At 40.6% G+C, this 21838-nt stretch overlaps 1 pseudogene; it reads right to left on the reverse strand.

Moving 5' to 3' along the window:
- Positions 1-1659: 1659 nt before the first annotated feature.
- Positions 1660-21743, reverse strand: LOC113890328 (annotated as a pseudogene).
- Positions 21744-21838: the final 95 nt, after the last annotated feature.

Consider the following 21838-nt stretch of genomic DNA (forward strand, 5'->3'; position numbering starts at 1 on the left):
GCACTATCAAGACACAAAATCAAATAATCATCTACCACATTCCCTTTAGCTAATATAATCTTTGTGATTTCAGCCAAAAAGTTTCTAGTTAGACTAATCTGTTTTATTTTTTGTGCATCTAGGCTATTTATTGCCAGTGGCCTTGTTCTCTCAAGAGTTGGATTATCTGTTAGGAGCAGTCTGGATAAATTTTCTACATTATAGGGCTCAGAAGGAAATATTGAGAAGGCCAGGAGTTTAGCAGGAACCAATTGAGCAGAGTAATCTAATTCCAATATCAATTGATTAATCACTCATTCAACAGGTTTTTATCAAATCAACCATATGCACAGTGCTGAGTCCTACAGGGGCTATAGACATTGAAAACATAGATGTTTTGGTCAGGATTCTTTTGGTTGCAAGTCACAGAAGCACAACTCAAGCTAGTTAAAGCATCAGAGGGAATTTATTGGAAGAGTCTAATTTAGCCTTAGAATTGAAGGAAACAGTGCTACAACCATGAACTAGGAACATCAGAAGTGAAATAAAAATCCAGTACTTGAGGCCTTGAAGCCACATCTCTCTTTCTCTGCCTCTTATCTCTGGATGTCAGTTTCGTTCTCATTCTCCACATAGCAGGACATATGTATTAGTCAGCGTTCTCCAGAGAGACAGAAACAGAAACAATAGAATGTCAGTACATATATGTATGTGTGTGTGTAAAGAGGTTTATTATAAGGACTTGGCTTACATGATTATGGAGGCTGGGAAGTCCCAAGATCTGCTGGGTGAGTCAGCACAATTGAAGCCCAAGAGAGCCAATGATTTAGTTCCATTCTAAGTCAAAATGTCTGAAAATCAGGAAAACTGATGGTGCACTTCCAGTCCAAAGGTCAATGGTTTCAAAATCAGGAAGAACTAAAGTTTCAGTTAGAGTCTGAAGGCAGGAAAAAAAAAATTTTTTTCTTGCTTTCAGTCAGGCAGGAAAAGGTCCCTTACTCAGAGACGGGTCAGCCTTTTTGTTAGGTCTAGGCCTTCAAATAATTGGATGAGGTCCACCCACATTAGGAAGAGCAGTCTGCTTTACTTATTATATCAATTTAAGCATTCATCTCATCCAAAGACACACTCACAGGAACACTCAGATTAATGTTTGACTAAATATCTGGGTGTCTTGTGGCCTGATCAAATAACAGGTAAAATTAACTGTCACGGAACATACCTGCCATCAGTTAAGAAGTCCCACCCCAATGCCTTGAATACCAAAGAGACAGGAAATACTTCCTTTCCTTCTAGCTGCCATTGGGAAATACTAGAGAAAACTTCTTATTAGTTACCCTATATACGAACCATTATAATTACTAGAATGTAGTATTATAAATCATCAAACCTTGCTCACCTGGCTATTTCTGTGATGGAGAGATGAGGTTAGTATTTTAACTAGTAATGTTGATCCCCAGAAGGAGCATGCAGTTAAAATTGGCAAAAGGCAGTTTCTCAAAAGAAATAAGGGTAGGGTACTGAAGTGAAGGCAGCACCATACAAAGCCACTGTGTAGACCATGCACTCAAAGAGCTTGCAAATTACTGGAGGAACCCAGCCAGCACAGAGATTCAAAACAACACTGCCCTCCTTCAGTATCCATGAGTTTGGTATCTGCAGAGTCAACCAACGAGGCTGCTATTGTTTGAATCCACGGATGCAGAAACTGGATACAGAGGCATCTGTACTACGCCATTTTACATAAAGGACTTGAACATCCTCAGATTTTGGTATCTGTGGGGGTCTTTGAGCCAATTCCTCATGGATATAGGACACCTGTAATGATGTACTCCACATTAACATATCCAAAAAATGCCTCTAAGTTCATAGCGTAGTTGAGAAAAACTGCTATAATCTGAGAAGATTTCAGGAGAGAAGTAGGATTCAAATTGGGTCTTTAAAGATTTAAATGTAGGTTAAGAGATTAGGCAACGCTTTTGAGGTGAGGACAGTGAAAAGATAATGACCATAACAAGCTATTGAGAATTTCCAGAGCAGAAAAAAGGGAGGGTAGCATCATGTGGTCATTTATGGAGGGACTCAAACTACTTGTACAAACTTATCCCCATTAATCTTTTCTATAACATGTACCTAGACACAAAATATTTCCCCTACTTCCTTTGTTAGGAAATGTGGGTTTTCCTTAAAGATCTATTTCCCCAAGCTAGATGGACTATATGCTTTATAATCAGACTGAGATACTTGTGACTTGAACTGGGGATGGGCTTGGCATTCTTCTCATTTCTCCTGTGACTTTCTTTATTTACCTGTAAAATTCCCTAATCTGAGATTCATGACGTTAGACAATTTTTATCAACTCACTGCTTTTTGCCTACTCATTTCTCCCTAGCTTTGAGTCACTGGAGACTCTGAAACAGTCCCTGGGTCCTCCTTTCCACACCAAATTCAGTAACATCATGAGCTCATGTGTAGTATCCATGCAAAAATTCTAAACTTCTGGATTCCTGTCTCGTTCAGCTGTAAAGATCTTTGTCCACCTTTTGTTTCATTCTCCCTTTACTATGGCCATAGTCTAAACTTGTGACTACTCAGAATGGACTATGTCATTTCTAAGGTCTGAAATTCAAAAAAGTTGTATCATGAGTCTTACCAACAGATTTTCTCTATCCACAGCCTGATTCCGCTCCCTTTTTTCTTGTTGTATAGTCGCCTTCTGTTCTAAACCTTTCTCCTTTGACCTTCATCTTTCTTCCTGACACTCTGACTCCTCATTTGCCCTTTGAGGTTTTAGTCTATCTTTCCTTCAGTTCGTTCAGTTCAGTCACTCAGTCATGTCAGACTCTTTGCGACCCCATGAACCGCAGCACACCAGGCCTCCCTGTCCATCACCAACTCCCAGAGTTCACTCAAACTCACGTCCATGGAGTCGGTGATGCCATCCAGCCATCTCATCCTCTGTCATCCCCTTCTCCTCCTGCCCCCAATCTCTCCCAGCATCAGAGTCTTTTCCAATGAGTCAACTCTTCGCATGAGGTGGCCAAAGTACTGGAGTTTCAGCTTTAGCATCATTCCTTCCAAAGAACACCCAGGACTGATCTCCTTCAGAATGGACTGGTTGGATCTCCTTGCAGTCCAAGGGACTCGAAAGAGTCTTCTCCAACACCACAGTTCAAAAGCATCAATTCTTTGGCACTCTCCTTTCTTCACAGTCCAACTCTCACATCCATACATGACCATTACCTAAAGTATCTTCTACTTTTTCTTTTTCAGGATTCCATCTTTGTGCCTTGTAAAAATGTTTAAAATTTTCTCCCATTAAATACTTCTCTTATTATCATACTTTTAAGAAATGAATATATGATTTTCTATTCTTGATTTGCAATTCCCTTCTAAATCCTACTGTAATCTTCCTTAATGTCAAATCCAGTGGAAACGTTTCAGATCATAAATTAATAAACCTCTGCATTTGAAACTTTTGTCATTATCAGCTTGTTTCACAATTCTATGGTTTTCCTTGATCCTCTCAGTTCTTTTTATATCTAATCTGTGTACTCCTTTCTGAATTTTTATTTTCTTCTAGGCTATGACTCTCCTCAAATATCCTGAGTGACCTCACCCACTTCCAGTTTCAACTGACACTTATAGGTTGATGGTTCTGTAATCTATGAAACTATATTTTCAGTTTAGACTCTGTTTTGAATGTTAAACCTAGCTATTCATATTTTTTCACAGATATATTTGGATATGCCCTTAATGCTTCACCATCAATAAATACAAAATTGAATTAATTACCTTAACCTTCTCCAAAAATATCCTCCTCAGCTTCAGGGATCTCACCCAAGCAGTCATCCAAGTTAGAAATCTGAGAATTTTTCTTAAATTCTCCCCCTTTCCCACTACCATACTCAAGTGTTCAACAAGTACTATTGATCGAGTATCCAGAAAATTTCCAGAATCCAGATATTTCCCTCAATCTGATGTCCTCTTCTACTCCTCCAGTTTAAGTTTACTTAGAAAATAGCCTTCTAATTGGCTTTCTAGTCTTTATTTTATCCATTAGCTGATCTGCCAAATTTAACCTTCATGTTTCATGGTTTATCTAAAATTCATATGTAACCACCTGTACTCTTCCTGCTTTAATATGTTTCCATGGCTTTTCCCATTGCTGTCATGTAATGTAACTTCATGGGTCTTAATATTAGACACAATATCCTCCTTCTCTAACCACCTCAACAGAATTTATTATTTATCTCCAAACTTCATTTTCTATAACATCAGCATATAAATTTAAATATATATCTCCATCATGCTGTCACTTGTTCTTTGTTCATGCTATAAATCCAGTCTGGAATGTCCTTTTCCTTAGCATCACTTATTCTATTCATTCTTTTAGATATAGTTAGCACAAGACTTTGTGCAAGAAGTTTCTCCCATTATCTCCTGGTTGGATTAGGTACCTGAATCAGTCAGATTAATACAGGAAAATAAAGCTACCCTGGGTATTTCAAGCAGAAAGGTATTAGATGATTATAATATCACTACAAATTTCTATGCTAGTCAGAAGACCAAGGTTACATTGAAGAAAGAAATTAACCTCTAACTCATGGCTTAGTGTAACGAAGGATTGTCATTTGCTCCTCATTGCAATGTCTAGCTTGGGTCAATAGAAGGGAATTTATTATGTTTAACATAGTCACTTGAAGCTCAAGCAGACAGAAGCTCAAATATATTACACTTGTGCCATTAGAATTTCTGGTCTTCTAAATTGCTACAACAGAGAAGAGGCTGACTGGAGAATTTCACATGGCTTATCCTTATCTTCAGTCATGTCTTTTCATGACCCCATGGACTGTAGCTCACCAGGCTCCTCTGTCCATGGGATTTCCCAGGCAAGAATATTGGAATGGGTTGCCTTCTCCAAAGGATTTTTCCCAACCCAGGGATCACACCCCCATCTCTTGTGTCTCCTGCCATGCAGGTGGATTCTTTACTGCTGAACCACCAGGGAAGCCCTGGTGGCTTACCTTATCCTTATCTTATTCTGAAAATGAAACTTATCATTTCTGCTTATTTCATTGGCCAGGACTTGTCATATTGTCCCATTCAACTAAAAGGGTGCTGGGATGTGTAGTTTTCCATATGCCCAGAAAAGGGGGATTAGATGTTAGTGAGCGCTGTTTAAAAATGTAGAAACTGAAGCCCTGAGAGTTATTTCCCCACATTTTCACACTTAATATTTGGCAGAACTGGAGTTCAAATTGTACTATTTCTCAAGAGTATCTGTTGCTCTTAATAGACTCCTCCCTGGAGGAGGATTTTATTTCCAGCCCTTCTGATATTAGACTTGCTTGGACCAAGTGAGGATGACTGGAAATAACACATGCCCACTCCCAAGCAGAAGGTTTAGCAGGGATCCTATGATTTCCTCACAGTGCTTTTCCATCTTCTACCAGAGTAGCAATTCCCCCATTAGAAGCTATACCTTCAACCTGGAAAGAAGGGTGTATGGAGCACAGCTTCGGGCAACCTGCAAGCAACATTTAATATGAGTAAGACATAAACTTGTATTGTTGTAAGCCCTTGAGATTTGGGGGTTGCTCGCTATCTCAGCATAAATGAGTGAAATACAGCTAATACAAATACTGAAGAACTCACAAAATCCAACCCCAAACTGGGCAAGCATGCTTCAGAACAGACTGGAATCTAAGTGACTATAAAGAATTTATTCTAGGACTCATGGACAAACTCTACATGGCCTTGAAATTAAAATTATTTTTTTCCAAACTCCTTATTATGTGTCTCTCTGATTAAGATCCAAATTCCTAAGGGAGAGAAAGTGAGATTCTCACTTTTCCAGAATGGTCACATACCCATCTGCCCCTTTGCCAAGGAAAGTGGTAGCTGGTGGCAGGCAGACCAAATAGCTGGCAGTCCTGCTGGGACTTCACAGAATGGGGAAACGGCGAATAGGATGCTGACATCCACAAAGAAGGGAAGAAATGGCATTCTTAATAGCAGTACACTGAAATAACAGTAACCATTCATCATTGGCATGGCCCTTTATCCCTCTCTTTCTCCTTCACAACCACGTGAAATCATCTTGCCACTCTCCGCTTTCCAAACCAAGCATCCTTAATAACCTTGTAGAAGTCTTTCATTTGGCAGTGCCCAGCTTCCCGTCCCCTCTGCTCAAATCAATAGGAAGAAATAAAGATAATCTACATTAATTTGGTTGCAGTTGTTTTAACATCCCCTGAAACCTTCAAGTTCAGCAGTACTGGGCCAGTTTGAAGAAAACCTTTCTGACAGGAAAGCGAGTTTCAAAAAAAAAAAAAAAAATGTTCCCCAGTTTGCTAGGCTTATAAGCCTAGGGCAAGTTTAATTAAACTCAATGGAGCATTTTAAAGTGAAGAAAAAATTAGGACAGCAAGAAAAACGTGTTGATTGTTTCCTAATTATGCTGTGGACTTCTTCTCTAATGCATCCCCCCCGCCTCTCTCTCTCCCTAAATAAAACAACTGGCACGTTAAGTTTGCACACAGAAGATTATATTTCAACCATGCATCCTGCATCAGCCAGGCACCGTGCCTCCCATTTCACCTCTGGGCCTGCTTTTTGGAGACATTCATGTTTTTGTTATTTCATGGATACACTTGCGTGCTAAATCTCTTCAGTCCTGTCCAGTTCTTTGTGACCCTATCGACTGTAGCCCACTAGGTTCCTCTGTCCATGGGATTCTCCAGGCAAGAACACTGGAGTGGATTGCCGTGTCCTCCTCCAGTAGATCTCCCCAACCCAGGGATAGAACCCAGGTCTCATGTCTCCTGCATTGGCAGCCAGGTTGTTTACCACTAGCGCCCCCTGGGAGCCCTTCATAGATACATTTAATCAAATATAAAAGAGAGAAAACAAGGTATACTACATTAGACTTCAGCAACTTCTAACCTTTTTTGTCAGTGAAGATTCCTTTGATTAGTCCTTCCCCCAAACATGGATGGACTCCTTATTTTAAAACATCTAGTCTTCTGAAAAATAAGCATTTTTAAAGACATGATTAATTTACTTCCTTATTTTTACTCATAGGAGACATGCATTTACACAAACTGATCTTCATTTATACAAACTGATTTGCTTTTTCCCTTGGACTGCAAGGAGATCAAACCAGTCAATCCTAAGGGAAATCAGCCCTCAATGTTCTTTGGAAGGACTGATGCTGAATCTGAAACTCCAATACTTTGGCCACCTAATGTGAAGAACTGACTCCTTGGAAAAGATCCTGATGCTGGGAAAGATTGAAGGCAGGAGGAGAAGGGGACAACAGAGGTTAAGATGGTTGGATGGCATCACTGACTCGATGGACATGAATTTGAGCAAGCTCCAGGAGTCGGTGATGGACAGGGAAGCTTGGCGTGCTACAGTCCATGGGGTCACAAAGAGTCAGACATGACTGAGCAACTGAACTGAACTGATCTATTTTTCAGGATAGAATAACCATACCTCTGATTAATTAACATCTGAAAGCAAACAAATAAGACCAGAAGTTATAGTCCATCCATTTCACTAACAATGACTACTATATGCCAGGCACTATACATATAGCTTTATTATGAGTAAGCAAATGAGCTACATTAGGATTTGAAAAATAATAAAGAAGCTCATGGATCTCAAGGACTCCAGAGACTCTGGCTAAAGACCTATGTGCTAGTATTATAGTGACAATTACAGCTGTTCAGGACTCCTAGAGGGCCACCAAGGAGAAGACTGTCGGTGTGGACATAAATGGAAAGCCTGGGGGCTTCAGGGAAAACCCTTGAGCCAGAGACCAGTAGTACATAAAGAAAAGTCAATGTGTTTCAAATGGTGCCACTAAATTCTGTTAAATGAAACAAAAATGGGTAAAACTTAAAGGGTACTTAACTGTGAGCCAGTTACTCCTAGAAGCAGTTTACATATATTAATTACTTTTATCATCTTGTCCTTCCTATAAGGCACAGGGAAGTTGCAAGGTGGACCCAAGATCACACAACCAATTAGTGCTAGAACCAAGACTGGAAGTGATATAGTCTGCTCTTAACCTAGTGGTTAAGCTTGCACATAAAAGATTGTTAACTAGACATGACCTAATAGAAAAAAAAAAGACACAGGACACACACAACTCAGCCATTCCCAACTCTTTCAGCACTGAGGGGCTCCTTTGTGTCTTCTTTTCCATCGTGGACTCCTGTGCTTTGAAAGATGTCCACTTCTGCCATACTAAAGGAGGGAGGGCTCAAAATAAAATAAATTTCATTTGGTTTTTAAAAATAAATATATCAAGTAGAATTTTGAGAGACTCTGGAAGAATATATGCCAGTAAACTCTATTAGCAATAATATAGAATTTAAACTGTCCCCAAATTCAAGAATCCAGGTAAGCTGAATTTTATTAGATTAGGCTCCCTATTAAAACCTATAACACAGTCTCTCAACCTTTTCTCCCACTTGACAATGAGTTTCAAAGGGATGATTCTCCAAAGTTTCATGAATACAACTTAGAATCTCCCCAGGTGGCAAGTTAGCCTCTCTAAGGGAATAAATTGAAGAAAACCTTCAAGTGACTGTGAAATAGCTACAATGGAGGCATTCATGTAGGGAGAATGGATGCTCCCTCCATTCTCCTCCATAGCAATCAGAGCCCAGTGGAGAATTGGACCCCATTCAGCAGACAGTAGTCAACTGTTCTTCGTCTCCATCTAGATCACATACAATACTGTATGTGGGCACTTTGGTCTTTTGTGTTGAATGTAGGTTGTAACATCTTCCAGTAGAGTTCAGGCTTTTAAACCTCTGCACTATGGTGTTTGAGGCTGGATAATCCTTCATTATAGGGACGATCCTCTACATTGTAGGATGTTCAGCAACATCTCTGGTCTCTTCTTCCCTGATGTCAGTACCATGAGCCCACCAATTGTAACAATCCAAATTGTCTCCAGACTTTGCCAAACCTCCCCTCAGAACAAAATCGCACCAGGGTAAGAACCACTGGTCTAGGTTTTGTGTATCTATCTTAGCTTCTCTTCCCCACAGAACTTAGTTCAGTACCTGCTAACATAAATATTTGTAGGTGAATAAATTACTAAGTTTTGAATGATTTTTATAAGGAGTGGATTATTATTCATTATACTATTTGTATAATGAATGGATTTCTGTCAAATTATTATAGTTAAGCTATCTGTTCTATTAAGTCTTGCAGTAAAAGTAGAGAGAGGCAAACCATTTTTGGTGGTCAGCTGAAAAGACTGGCAGGACTGAAATTTACCTGATGTTCCTCCAAACTTTCACTCTGCTTAACTCCATGCTAAAGCATAAAGAGCTTGAACTCATCCTGTGTTTTCCCATCATGATCCCCACCCAACACTTGCCTCTTTTCCAGATACCCCTGTCATAGAGGGACTTGGCCCCTACTTCAAGAGACAGTGCCTTTGTGTTTATGCTGCTTGCCAGGGCTGAGAACAATATCTGGGAATAATAGCAGTGGGGTAGGGTGAGGAGGAAGGTGGGGGAAGGCTAGAGCTTGGACATCAGAGATTCCAAAGAAACTCCAGGCCTGGAATAACTATATTTTCCAGAGCAAGTTCCTATGTTTTCATGTAGGCTATGTCTTTAGGATATGATGAAATATTTCACAGTAAGGTTAATTCTTTCAATAGATAGGTAGAACTTCTGGCCTTGAGAAAATAAGTTAAGGGAGCTGGAATGGAGAGGAAATTTGGGTAGGGAGTGGTTAACAGTGCATGTGAGATGTAGTCTTAGTGAGGCTCTTCTGCAGTCAGGGCTCCTGGAGTGCTATGAGGGTGGCAGGTCCCAGGTCACCAGCAAGGTAAAGTCCCCTCTCAGAGATGCAGATGAGTATCAGGCACCTGCCAGCGACTAGGACCAAGAGCCAGTACAAAGAGCATCAGCTGACAGTTTGTTTTTCTGTATCTCTGAGGGGATTTCAATTTTTAAAAAATGCCAGCTTGTTGAGTCAGCTGTTGTTTTGGAATTATTTTCTCCTCTCTATTAGCAAAGATAATTTGAGAGCTGACTTAGAGCCTGTGCAGTAAGATTGATGTCTGTTCTAAACGCATTGCCTCTTTTCCTTTCAGCTTAAAGCGCAATCATTATGTTTCTTCCACTACTTCTCTCAACTAAAGAGTTTTATGGATTGGTCCTGGGAATCATTTAATATTCTCCTATATTAATAATATAGCAACAGCACAATAACAGTGAGAGTAATAACCCCACCACTACAACAGGTAAAAATTTCAGAGTATTGTCATGTGACAGGTATCATGCAAAACCTTTACATAAATTATTAATAATCCTCCTCAGGATAATTCTAGGGCTTCCTGGGTGGCTCAGATTGTAAAGACTCTGCCTGCAATGCAGGCAGATCGAACCCAGGTTTGATCCCTGGGTTGGGAAGATCCCCTGGAGAAGGGCACGGCAACCCAGTCCAGTATTCTTGCCTGCAGAATTCCATGGACAGAGAATCCTGGTGGGCTACAGCCCATGGGGTCACAAAAAGTCAAATACAACTGAGAGACTAACACTTTCACTTCCACTTTTCAGGATAATGCTATGAACCATTTTTCTCATATTGAGGTTAAGGGAACTAAGGCTTATATATGTGGTTTAATAAATGCCCAAGGTAACACAGGTGTTAATTGGGTAGATCTAGGATTTGAATCCTGGAAACTGTGTTCTAAACTTAGCTCTAGAAACCATGCCCATAATCAGAAAAATGATACTTTTCCCCATGATTCCTGGCATAATACTTTTGATAGGGAATCATTCCAGTGAAGAACAAAAGTATAATAGAAAAGTACCCACTAATCCCTCAGTATCACTCTATTGAGGGCCCCCTAATGCTGTCCTATTCCATCCACCAGTGGAAAGTACTCTTCATACAGTGGCCTGTATCTCATACATGCTTCTGGGCTTTACTGTGCGTGGGTCCAGGAATTCATGCGTTAATTTTTTGAGATTATGAAATACAGCTGAGCTTACAGAGATACCTTGTTTGTTTGTTGTGCTTGTTCTTTATTTCAGTTTCAGATATTGTTATTAATTTTGCCAAAGAGAGAAAATAAATGGCACTGATGTTTTGAGGTTGACTGACTGCTGAGAAAGAGACCTGAAAGAATGAAAATCTTACCTGAGTAGATGGTTAGGGATAGCAACCCTCATAAACTATGCTTGTCTCAAGCCTGACCTTTGTCCCAATCTCAGAATCAAAGTCCATGGAGCCTTTCTTTGGTTGCTACTTTGAATCTGGCCCAGGTCAATAGCCAGTAAAAGGAAATTGTGCTGAATTATCACAATTTTTATTTGTGCTGACTTATTGGAAATAAGGCAAGACAGATGAGTTGCAGTATCTGCACACTTGATTACCCCCTTCCCCAATTTTTCTGTGGCTTCATTTAGATCTCTTTGCTACAGCATTTTAGCTCTAACTTTGGGCACTGAATCATGCTACAATGTCCCATCCAGCATTTCGGTAATGCGATAAATCCATCCAAAGTCTCGCAGTGCCATCCTGCACGTGACAAATGCAATAACACGTCAGGCTCAGAGCGATACCCATCTTAGGCAGATACTCCCTCTGCTGACAGCAGGTGTTTCTGCTTTATCTGAAAATAATTCACTGAATAGATAATTGGTGAATCCCCAGTGGGAACAAAACTTGATTCTGTCTGAGCATAGGTTACCAAGTGTACCACCATAAAATAATTGATTTTGTGATATATTAAGTGGGGACATACTCAAGACTACTGAACTTTTCACTTAGGGCCTGGGGCTGAAGTTGAACTAGGCTCCCAAAGGTGAAGAACCCATGCATGACAAGGGCAGGGCTTCACACTCCAACAGCCAATTTAACTTTCATTTTCTTTATTAATCTAATATGTTCTACCTTTCACCAGGACGTGATGTGCAGGGAGTTTCATTAAAACGGTTGAGTTGTTATCGGAGATAATCACCGAAGGAATGTATCACAAAAGTCAAGAAATTCTGAATCATTTTTTTTTTATGCTGTTGTCTTAGAGAAGAGGTTTCAGATGCTGATAGGGAAGTTGCTTTAGCTATAGGGCAAATTTAATTGCGTTTTTAGAAACTTCTTTTAATCCTATAATAACAAAAAATTAAATCAGTGCTGACATTTTTTTGTTGCCAGAAGAAGGTAGTAAAAGGGTAAAGAAATAATTGTTAGCTCTGAGAATATAATTAGCAACTTTAATGCTTTAATCTAAAAAATGCATATTTTGAGCCTGGGTGAATGATTAAAGAAAAGATATCAAAAGTCTTTGAAATTTCTAACTGTGTTTGTTTTTAATTGTGAGTTATGATCACTATAATTAGCTCATTTTAGTGCATTTATAATGCAAACAAATATGAATTTCTACACGTTCAGGGATATTTCAGGGCAAATATGATTGACATCTTGACCTCTGGCTCTTTGAATTAAGCCTTTCTTATAATGTCCAGTAGAAGTTTATTCTTTGATTTGGATGGGGGAGGAAAGGGCATTAAGAAGCCAGGATTAAATACCAGGAGACTAGAGTCAAGGTTGGTGCATGTTTGGAGGTTTATTCCGGAGGAGGTTAAGGATGGTCCCATTAGTAGCCTGGGCTTCCCCTGGCCCAGAGGGATGACTGTGTTCAGCTCCCTCTGCCCCACTGGATGGAACTTGAGGCTGCGTCTGAGTTACAAGCATGGGAGGAAGTGCTGGGTTACAGATAAAGGTGAGCTCTCTGATGCTAAACCTCTGTGAATGAGCACAGAACCTGCCTAGCCTGCTCCAGCTCTATCCTGCCCCACCTTGACAGAACCAAGAAACCTCATTACTATGCACTAGAAAAGGGAAAAGGAAAAAAAAAAAAAAAAGACCCAGAGGGATCTGGGGAATGAACTTTTTGGGGGTCTTATTTCTCTCAGAGGTGCACATTAAAATTCTCTCTTTCATTCATTAATGTGAATACAAGCTGCCTGAGAAAATAGCTGGTGGGACCTCCCTTAATGAATAGTGGGGCTTTTCTATGCTCTAGAGGCTTAAAATTGGGTTTCATCCCACTGAGGATTTTTCTTTTTTCCTTCTCCTTCTGTCTTCCTAACACTGCATGTTTGGTTATATTTCTAGAACTCACCTAGTCTATGACCTGCCTCCTCCAGTTCTAATCGCTCATATGATTAGGTTGGGGCCACCCACAGACAGGGAGGAGGGGGCCACTCTCAGGTATTTTTCCAATATTATTTTAAAATTTCTACTCTGTCAATCATATGAGATCAAACTCATTCTTGTGAAGTTCCTCATACTTCTTGGTTTAGAATAGGCCAGATATGAAGATAAAAATCTTTTTTCTTGCTTTCAGGGTTTTTCACTTTGGTTTGAAATAGAATTAACTCTTCTTAGCCTTTCACAGTTTAGTTTTTTTTAGCATTCTGGTCTTGATTTCCTTATTTTTCCTCCATACACTCCAGGTATGTTCGACCACTGCCTCCCAGTGCACTCAGCCCTCATTCAACAATTATTGCCCACATCATGCATTTGGGATATTTTCTTGAACTGTCTTATGTTGCTAGTTATTTTCCCAAGGACATCTCTACGTTTCTGAAGGACTTCATATTGTTTTACTTGTCTATGTCTTCAGAATCCAATGAATAGTAGCCCTTGATGAGTGAGGATGATGCTCATGGACATGAAGCCAAGTCTTCATCAATTTGCTCCTCACTCCCACCACAGGGAAACTAGAATGACAGGAATCCTCAGTCATTATTCCAGATCCTTAGGCCAATTTGTCTGGGGCTAGTAGGAAAAGTAGTTGTGGAAAGGGCTCTGCCGATCCAGACACAATTGTGGCAGGAAGAGAAACACTGAGAAATACATTCTCATGCAATTTGAGAATGAGGTGACAAAGAGACAGCAAGCTCTAGAAGAGCTTGTGGATCAGCCCCAAAAAGATGTCAAAAAGCCTCACACTAGGAACCACAGAAACACTCAGCAATGGACAGTGACTGTGTTCCACATCCCTTGAAAAACACAGAGTCATTTTCTAAGGGTAAAGGCATTTGGAAGTCTAGTTTAAAAGATGCTGTTTTCCTTGGTTTCTCCTTGAGAGTTCTTTTTCCTTGTGGTATTTAATTAACTTTTATTGCATCCCATATATTATAAAGCATAAACAAAAATTTTACAGTGTATCATATCATTTAGAACAGTATTAATCAAGCAAGTGTATATAGAGAAAGGTAGAAAAAGATGGGGGCAAGTAGTAAATACTTAAAAGCCTTGATACAGTTACCAACGGCTCTAGACACAGTTCTGGACCACTATTTGCTTGTTTATATTTATTGAGTGTCTACTATACCAGATATTATGCCAACATAATTTTATCTGTCCATTGTTTAATATGGTAAAACTATTCCATATACTTTATGAATCAATGAAATTTATAGTCTCATAGATATAGACTATCCAGTATGTTGAGCCATTTAAAAATTCTATGACATATTTATAATCATGACATTCTGAACTTCACATTAGATAGAGAGCTACTTTATCAGCAATTGTACACCAATTTGCCAGTAGGCTTTAAAAGCCAGATCATTTTTCTCTGTGGGACCCAAGGAGAATTTGGTGACAAAAATGCCAAGATAAAACTCTTTTTAGAAAATTAGGTTTTAAAGGCCTACCTTTAGCATCATGGGTTTTACTTCGTGTCTTCAGGACATATCTGACTGCTCGGGATTTGGCACACATGGTGTAAGGAGTTAACATCGTACAGTCCAAGTGAGGGAACTAATAAAGTCAACGTAGTACCTCCTCTGTAGAATCAGATCTGTTCCCCGTTATTTGGTCCTGCTGCTGAAGGAGAAAAATAAGTCTTGGATATTACAGCTGTCACTGTGACATCTGTTGTTTCAGGATCCGTGACTGCTTCAGTCACCACCTGACCCAGATCATCACCATAACATTCTGTCCACTATTAAACTGTGAAAGGTCCTCGCCCTCCAGGTGGTACTTCAAGGTTGACATACCAAGGTGTTTGTCTCTGTCCCTGCAACTGTCTCTCAACTGAAAAATACAGCCTCACTTTGTGCAGAATTGATGGCAAACCAAGTCTCCCAGGGTTCAAGGGGAGCAGCCGAGAGCAAGAGTTCTTGAGGCGTAGCCCCGTTCTGCTCTTAATCACTTGTCACAACTCCTGGAGGGCCTCGGGCGTGTTGCTTTTTGTTCTTTGTTGTTGGTGCTTCTCCTTTTCCTTTGAACAGATGACTCCAGCTATTAAAACAACAGTAACCGAGCTGCGTGCACGCATCCAAGCTTACAAAACAGATAGGTAAGGGGATATCTGTCCTCCCGAACACATAAAGAATAGTTGACTTTTGGAAAGTTCCTCTAAATAGAACTCCACTTCTGGTTGTATGTGTTTGGTTCAAATCATTAATGACTTAACAGAATGGCTACTGCTAATTTAGATGCAAAGTGGATGCATTTGGAGGGGAGTGGATACATGTATTTGCTTGGCTGAGTCCCTTCGCTGTTCACCTGCAGCTATTACAATGTTGTTATCAGCTATACCCCAATACAAAAAAAAAAAAGTTTAAAAAATAAGTACATTAAAAAAAATAGTTTATCACATGAGTAACCAAAATCAGGCCCACACACACATTTACAGGAATGTAATAAATATGTAAAACCAGACACATCTCTACTGTAAAGAGCTTTCATTCCAAGAGCCCATTTGATTATTCATTAATTTATTTATCCACTCTTTCATTTGAAACCTGCTTATTGAGACTCTATAATGGATGAGGCACTGCGCTGGGAACTAGGGTTCAGCACTAGAGTAGAATTTTCTGTTCTCATGATGTTTAACCTGACAAGAAAAGGAAGGGTTCACACTTACACTTGTGATCTAGCTTTCTCCCAGAAAAATCTAACCACTCCCAGCCACACAGCTATTTAATAGTCATCGATAAGCAGTTTACTTTCATTACATAATGAAGGCCCCACGTGATCGAAATCATAAAAGAAAATAGAAGAACCACAAGCTGGTTTTCATGTGGTATACTTTGATTTCTTTTCCTATTTCAGTTTCCCTGCAATTTCTAGCCCTAATTCTAGCAACTAGTTACATGATCTTAAACAAGTAACTTAGCTTTTGTAAACCTTGATTTTTTCTCACATGTACAATTCCTTTGGCTAATGTTTGGAAGATTTTTTTTAAAACCTCAAAAATATACTTTCAGACAAGCGTAAATCTTTTCAGATTCACTGTCTTCAAAGAGCCTCAGGACATTTGCATTATGGTTGATCAGGCAGGACAGGATCACACAGGGTCGGAGGCTGCCCAGTCTCAGCATCAGGAGTTTTCTACTCACCTGGAGAGCCCCTGGAGTCTGGTCCTGAACAAAGACACATTATCTGGACCTGGCATTATTTACCCAGCTCAGAACACAGCGGCAGTCTTGGCGAGAGAGGAGGTTGGAGACTGCTTTTGTGGCACTTGCTGCTGCTTTATGGGTTTGCATTTGTCGTGCTAGGATTTTCTTTTCATCTCTTTTCTTTCTTTTTCCTTTTCTAATTGACACAGTGCCTGTACATTTAAATACTTGCAACTGGGTGTGGACATCTTGTATAATAGCTGTATTGGTGATAATGGCCTGTAACAAAAGTGAGTGATTGAGACCCAGGAAGAATGTACTAAAAATGAACCCCCATATTTGATGTTTTCTCTATAACAAAAAAAAATAGCCTAACTATTTAATTAAGAACAATGATCAATTATTATATAACTGAAAAAATGTTGGATAACATTTAATATATATGTGTGTGTGTATATATATGACACTCAAAGCTTTTGAATTCTTTTTCCCCTAAACCTGATTTTTCAGTCTCTGCTTTAGTTATTTTGGCTGTTTGTTCACATGAACTTTCTTTCACAAACAGCCAGTATTCTGAAGTCTTTTGCTGACCAGATCAAATACTTCAAGACGGGTGACATCAAAAGGCCTTGTTTAGATAAATGGGCTTCTGAAGTAGCAAGACTACAGGCATATGTTGATATCATGACAGAATATTTTTGAATGTAAGTTTTTTTTGTTTTGTTTTTTTTTGTTGTGTTTGGGTTTTGTATTTTTTAAGTGCCCCCAAATCCTCATGCTCACAGGCTGACAGGTCCTCCACCTCAGCATTCCTCCTCTGGATTGTTCGGGTTCCTTACTTCTGGTAAGGATGTGGTAGGATGGGACATCCCTGGTGGTCCAGTGGTTAAGGATCTGCTTTCCAATGCAAGGCACATGGATTCGATTCCTTGTCCGGGAACTAGGATCCCACATGCCCTGGAGAAAGTCCGAGTGCCATAGCCAAGACCTGACACAGCCAAATAAATAAATTAATTAAAAAAAAAAAAAAGTGGCAGGACACATTCATTAACACTGAAGGAAGCTTTGTTTTGTTTTTAGGTCCCAGGCCTTCATATAAGAACAAAGTGAGGAGTGATGTGGGGATTAAAGTTAAGAACATCATCCTACTTCACCTTCCCTCCAACCAGTTTCTCCAAACTCCCTGCCCCCACACCCTTTGTGTTCCCAATTCCTTTCTTAGTGAATGAAGAACTTAATCCTAAAGCCCTGGTACAAACCCCAGGGTTCTCTCCGTAGCTCTCCCTTCCTCTCCCCCGACACCCCATTCCCGGGGAGAGTGGGCACCTCGGTTTGAATGCACAGGAGAGCTCAGGGTGGTGACAGACACCGAGGGAAAGGCCTCACCCTCAGGGACTGGGATGTAGGGGTACAGCATACTGACATGAGGGCTCCAATTGCCTGGGGTACCAAAATGGGGCCCTGGCGTCAGAGGAACGGATGCGGATACCCCTGAGAAGGCAGACCCAGCAGCCTCAAAATCCTCTGGTTGGAAATAGTTGCTGCTTGATTGTTTGCCCTTCTGGCAATGGTTGCAGAATGACACCGGAACCACGTCCTTCTCTAGCCCAAGCTGCTGAGCGAAGTGGCTGATGTGCTGCAGAGTGGGCTTCGGGCACTGCAGGAACATGCTCTCCAGGTTGCCTCTCACTCGATTCTCCATACTAGTCCACTTTCTCTTCTGGGCGTGCACTAGGGCCTCTGCCTTGCATATCTCCTGCAGATTTCCTTGTTGTCAGTTTTCCTCCACCCACTTCTGCAGCAGAGGCCACAGCTTACACGTGTTCTTTGAAACTGAGTTGCAAAGCCTCAAATTGACAGGTAGACCTTTGGCTGAACACCTTTCCAAAAAGTGAGCCCAGGTGAGCCCCACATTGGTCTGGGTATATCCCAGGGTGACCCTCTTCTGCTTTAGGAGTTTGGCAAATTGTTCCAGGTCTTTCTGAAGAGCTTTGATGTTCTGGGACTCCTCAGGATCCACTCCAGTTTCTCCTTGTCCAGCTTCATGGCACCTGGTCCAGGGAGGCCCCCTCGGAGTTGCTTTCCACCCTGGCTCCCGCCTCGCCCTCGGGCTGAGGCACCCTCCAGGACACCTTGGGGCACCAGCCCCACTCTAACCTGCGGTGCACAGCAGGCCATCCCTCTGCACAAGTCATAGGGTGGGGGCACAGGGGAAGCCCCCACACCTCGTGCTGGGCACAAGCTCCAGCCAGATTCCTGACCCACCCGGAGGCCCTTGGAAGCTCATCCAGGTCCGAGGATCAACCCAGCCTGGCTGTGGCCCTCCCTGCCGATGGCCTCCACCGCCCAGCAGGGGCGAGAAGGCCTGAAGGAAGCTTTAAAGATCCATTAGTGGACTAATAAAAATCTTTTTTCAGGAAACAACTATGAAGGTACTTTTTATGTCTTCTTTGTGATTAGGGGTGAGAGAAAGAAAGAAACACATGTTTTGTATATATATATATATATATATATATATATATATATATATATATATAAGTTTGTACTTAAAAACTACCCCCTGAGTTCTTGATTATCTCAAGGTGAAGACAGTGTTAAATTACTTGTGGTGACAGCCCGTCAGATTGAATATATAGCAGAAGGACAAGGTAAAGGGTAAAATGGATTCAATGTAGAGGGAGCTGTGGGTTTGAGACTGCCCTAAAGGAGCAGACAAGGGAGGTGGGGATGGTGTTCCACCTTAATAAAACCCCACCTGTAGAATGTGGATGGCTTTCTTTTGATTCCAAACTGGAGTCTCTCTTCTCTGTGGTGATTGGCGTATAGGGACTGGTACTCCTATGAACACACATGAAGGAAACAGGCATCTTAAAAGATGAGGATTTATGTTCTCAGAATAAACATTGGGAAGTATCAAGTTCACCCCCCCTGGAAACTACAAGGGTCTGTTGTTATATGATAGGACCTGGGTTTACTCAGAACTCACAGGACATGTAAGGTTTTAAAGCAGATGTAGTTGGTAAGAAAATGGTAGCAATATACACCAAAGGGACTAGAAGGGAGGATGGAATCAGATAAACTCCTTAAAGCATTAGAGATTTTTGAGTCTACAGTTGCACTGACTAATTTGGTAGCCGCAGTGGCTATTGAGCATTTGAAATGTGGCTGATCTGATTTGAGATGTGCTGTAAATGTAAGATGCAAAATGTCTTCAAGAAAATAGGTTCTGAAGACTTAGTTATCAAAAAGAATGTAAAATGTCTTGTTAATAAAGGTTTCATACTGCTTATATGTGAAAATAATAATATTGTGGAAATGTGGGACTAAATAACATACTGAGTTAATTTCACCTGTTTCGTTTATGTTTTTTCTAATATGACTATCAGAAAATTTTAAATTATTTATGCAAGAAAATTTTATATTACTCACATTTACAATGTACATTATCTTTCTATAGGGTAGGACTGCTCACAGGAGCAAGCCCTCTGTATTTGAATGTGGGTAGATATAAGAAGGATGCTTATGTTAAGAATTTTAAAACCTGTGTTTCCAAAATAAATTCTGTAAGATGGTGTAACAACATAGTTTATTATGACGTGAAATTGGCTATGCCATCGGTTAAGTAGCTTATCCCACGCCTTAATAACACTATTCAATAAAATCCCATGTATGTATTGGCTTGGAATAGAACTGTCCTATACCTACCAAAATGAAAAGAAGAGAAGGAAAGGATATAAAGAAACTGTGTTAACACTGGGGAATAGAAGCCATTCATTCAATACATAAAAGTACTTTTCGGCAACTCCCACAATTAGAGAAATTTCAGAAACAATTAAAGGATTTGGAAGTCCCCGACGATTCATTTTGAGAAAGTCTATCGTCTTAAAGAAACCTCCAGGAGAATCAAAGAAGCATATGCTTTAATGGGATTTTTGCTATTCGAGGACTGTGTTCTAGGTAATTTCCAACATGCTGAGCATTTCCCCTCATTTTTCTCCAAGAGAGTCCTGCATGAATTGGGTCTTCAAAGAGAAAATTTTTTATTTCCATATGAAGTCACTCAATGTCCCCTCCACGTTAACCCATCCTTCAAGGAAAGACACCTTCTCCGAAGACTGTTCTACCACATCGCTCATCACTCCCGAGATGTTTTTCAGTCCCAGTGTAATTATCTCCATGATGGAGGAGGCTCCAGATGCATTTATTTGCCCCTCTCTGTGACTGGAAAATGTATTCCATATTCAGTTAAAGTCAGTAATTAAAACGACCTAATCTGCATTCACTTTGTAACCACTGGCTGAAACTCCCCCTCTGTCAACCCCAGAGGTGGGAGGGCTGCTGCATTTAAACCCACACTGAAGATCTCCGATTGGCTGGTGCACAGTTAGAACAGGTGAAATAATCTAATCTGGAATATTGCTCTCCTCACCTTTTTTTAATAAAGATTTGCCTCACCACAGACCTTAATATAACAGCAGTAAAGGCAAGAGAGGAAATTGGAAACACGGCCAGGAGTGTGCCTTATGGTTCATAACAGCCCCAAATTGTGACTGTTTATTAAAACTAACACCCTTTTGTGAGTGAGGGTGTGGATCAAAATATCCAGTGGTTTCTCTTCTTCAATATTCCCCTTTTTTATAGCACTGAGTTTAAGTTTCAGTTTTAGAGTTTCATTAAGTTTTTAAAATTGTTTCTGACTGAAACATTGACTTAAAAAGGCAACTTGTCCGTAATTTGTCCCTGTTCCTTATTTCCATTATTTATTTCAATCCGTAGGAGATGTCTATGGATGGATGACCTCTTGGGCCACTGGGACAAGAAAGAGTTAAGGCAAGTGAAGGACCAGAGGAGACAGAAGTCCAGAGAACTGCCTCACAAAATACAATTAAGGGCCTTTCCCAGGCCCATGGCGCTCTGGTGCTGCCAGAGGTAAGGAGGCCGAGCACAATGTTCTCCTTGTCCACACACCTCCCTTTTGTTTCAGCAGCATTTTGCCTCCCACACATGCAAAAGTTTGAATTTCCTGTTGGCTCTGAGGTGAGATTTATAACATTTATTAAGGTTACTATTCATTGTGAATTTACTGGGCAATAAGCCTAAGAGCTTTTAGGGGTTTAATTGCCTATGTTTACGGGGCTTGCAAAGCTCCCCGCAGAGTCACTGTCAGCCAGGTTGGCCAAATGTGGACTTCTTGGAGTGCCTGGGGCACATGTCCTAGTCCAAGGGGAAGGTCAGGGAGAGCTGAAGGGCTCAGAGGAGACAAAGCCCTCAGGGCATGAGATTGGTTTTTCTGCTCTGGCTGTTTTGGTCCACTTCCCATTGGCTCATCTACCTCATTCTGGCCAAGTCTGAAGACATATTTGAATGTCCCCTTCTCTCCAGGAAGAAAGAGAAATAATTTGAAATAATTGCATGAGGGAAGGAGAGATGGAAAGAAAGGCTGGCAGTGGAAG

The sequence above is a fragment of the Bos indicus x Bos taurus genome, chromosome 3 (assembly GCF_003369695.1).
Source record: "Bos indicus x Bos taurus breed Angus x Brahman F1 hybrid chromosome 3, Bos_hybrid_MaternalHap_v2.0, whole genome shotgun sequence".
Taxonomy (NCBI): Eukaryota; Metazoa; Chordata; class Mammalia; order Artiodactyla; family Bovidae; genus Bos; species Bos indicus x Bos taurus.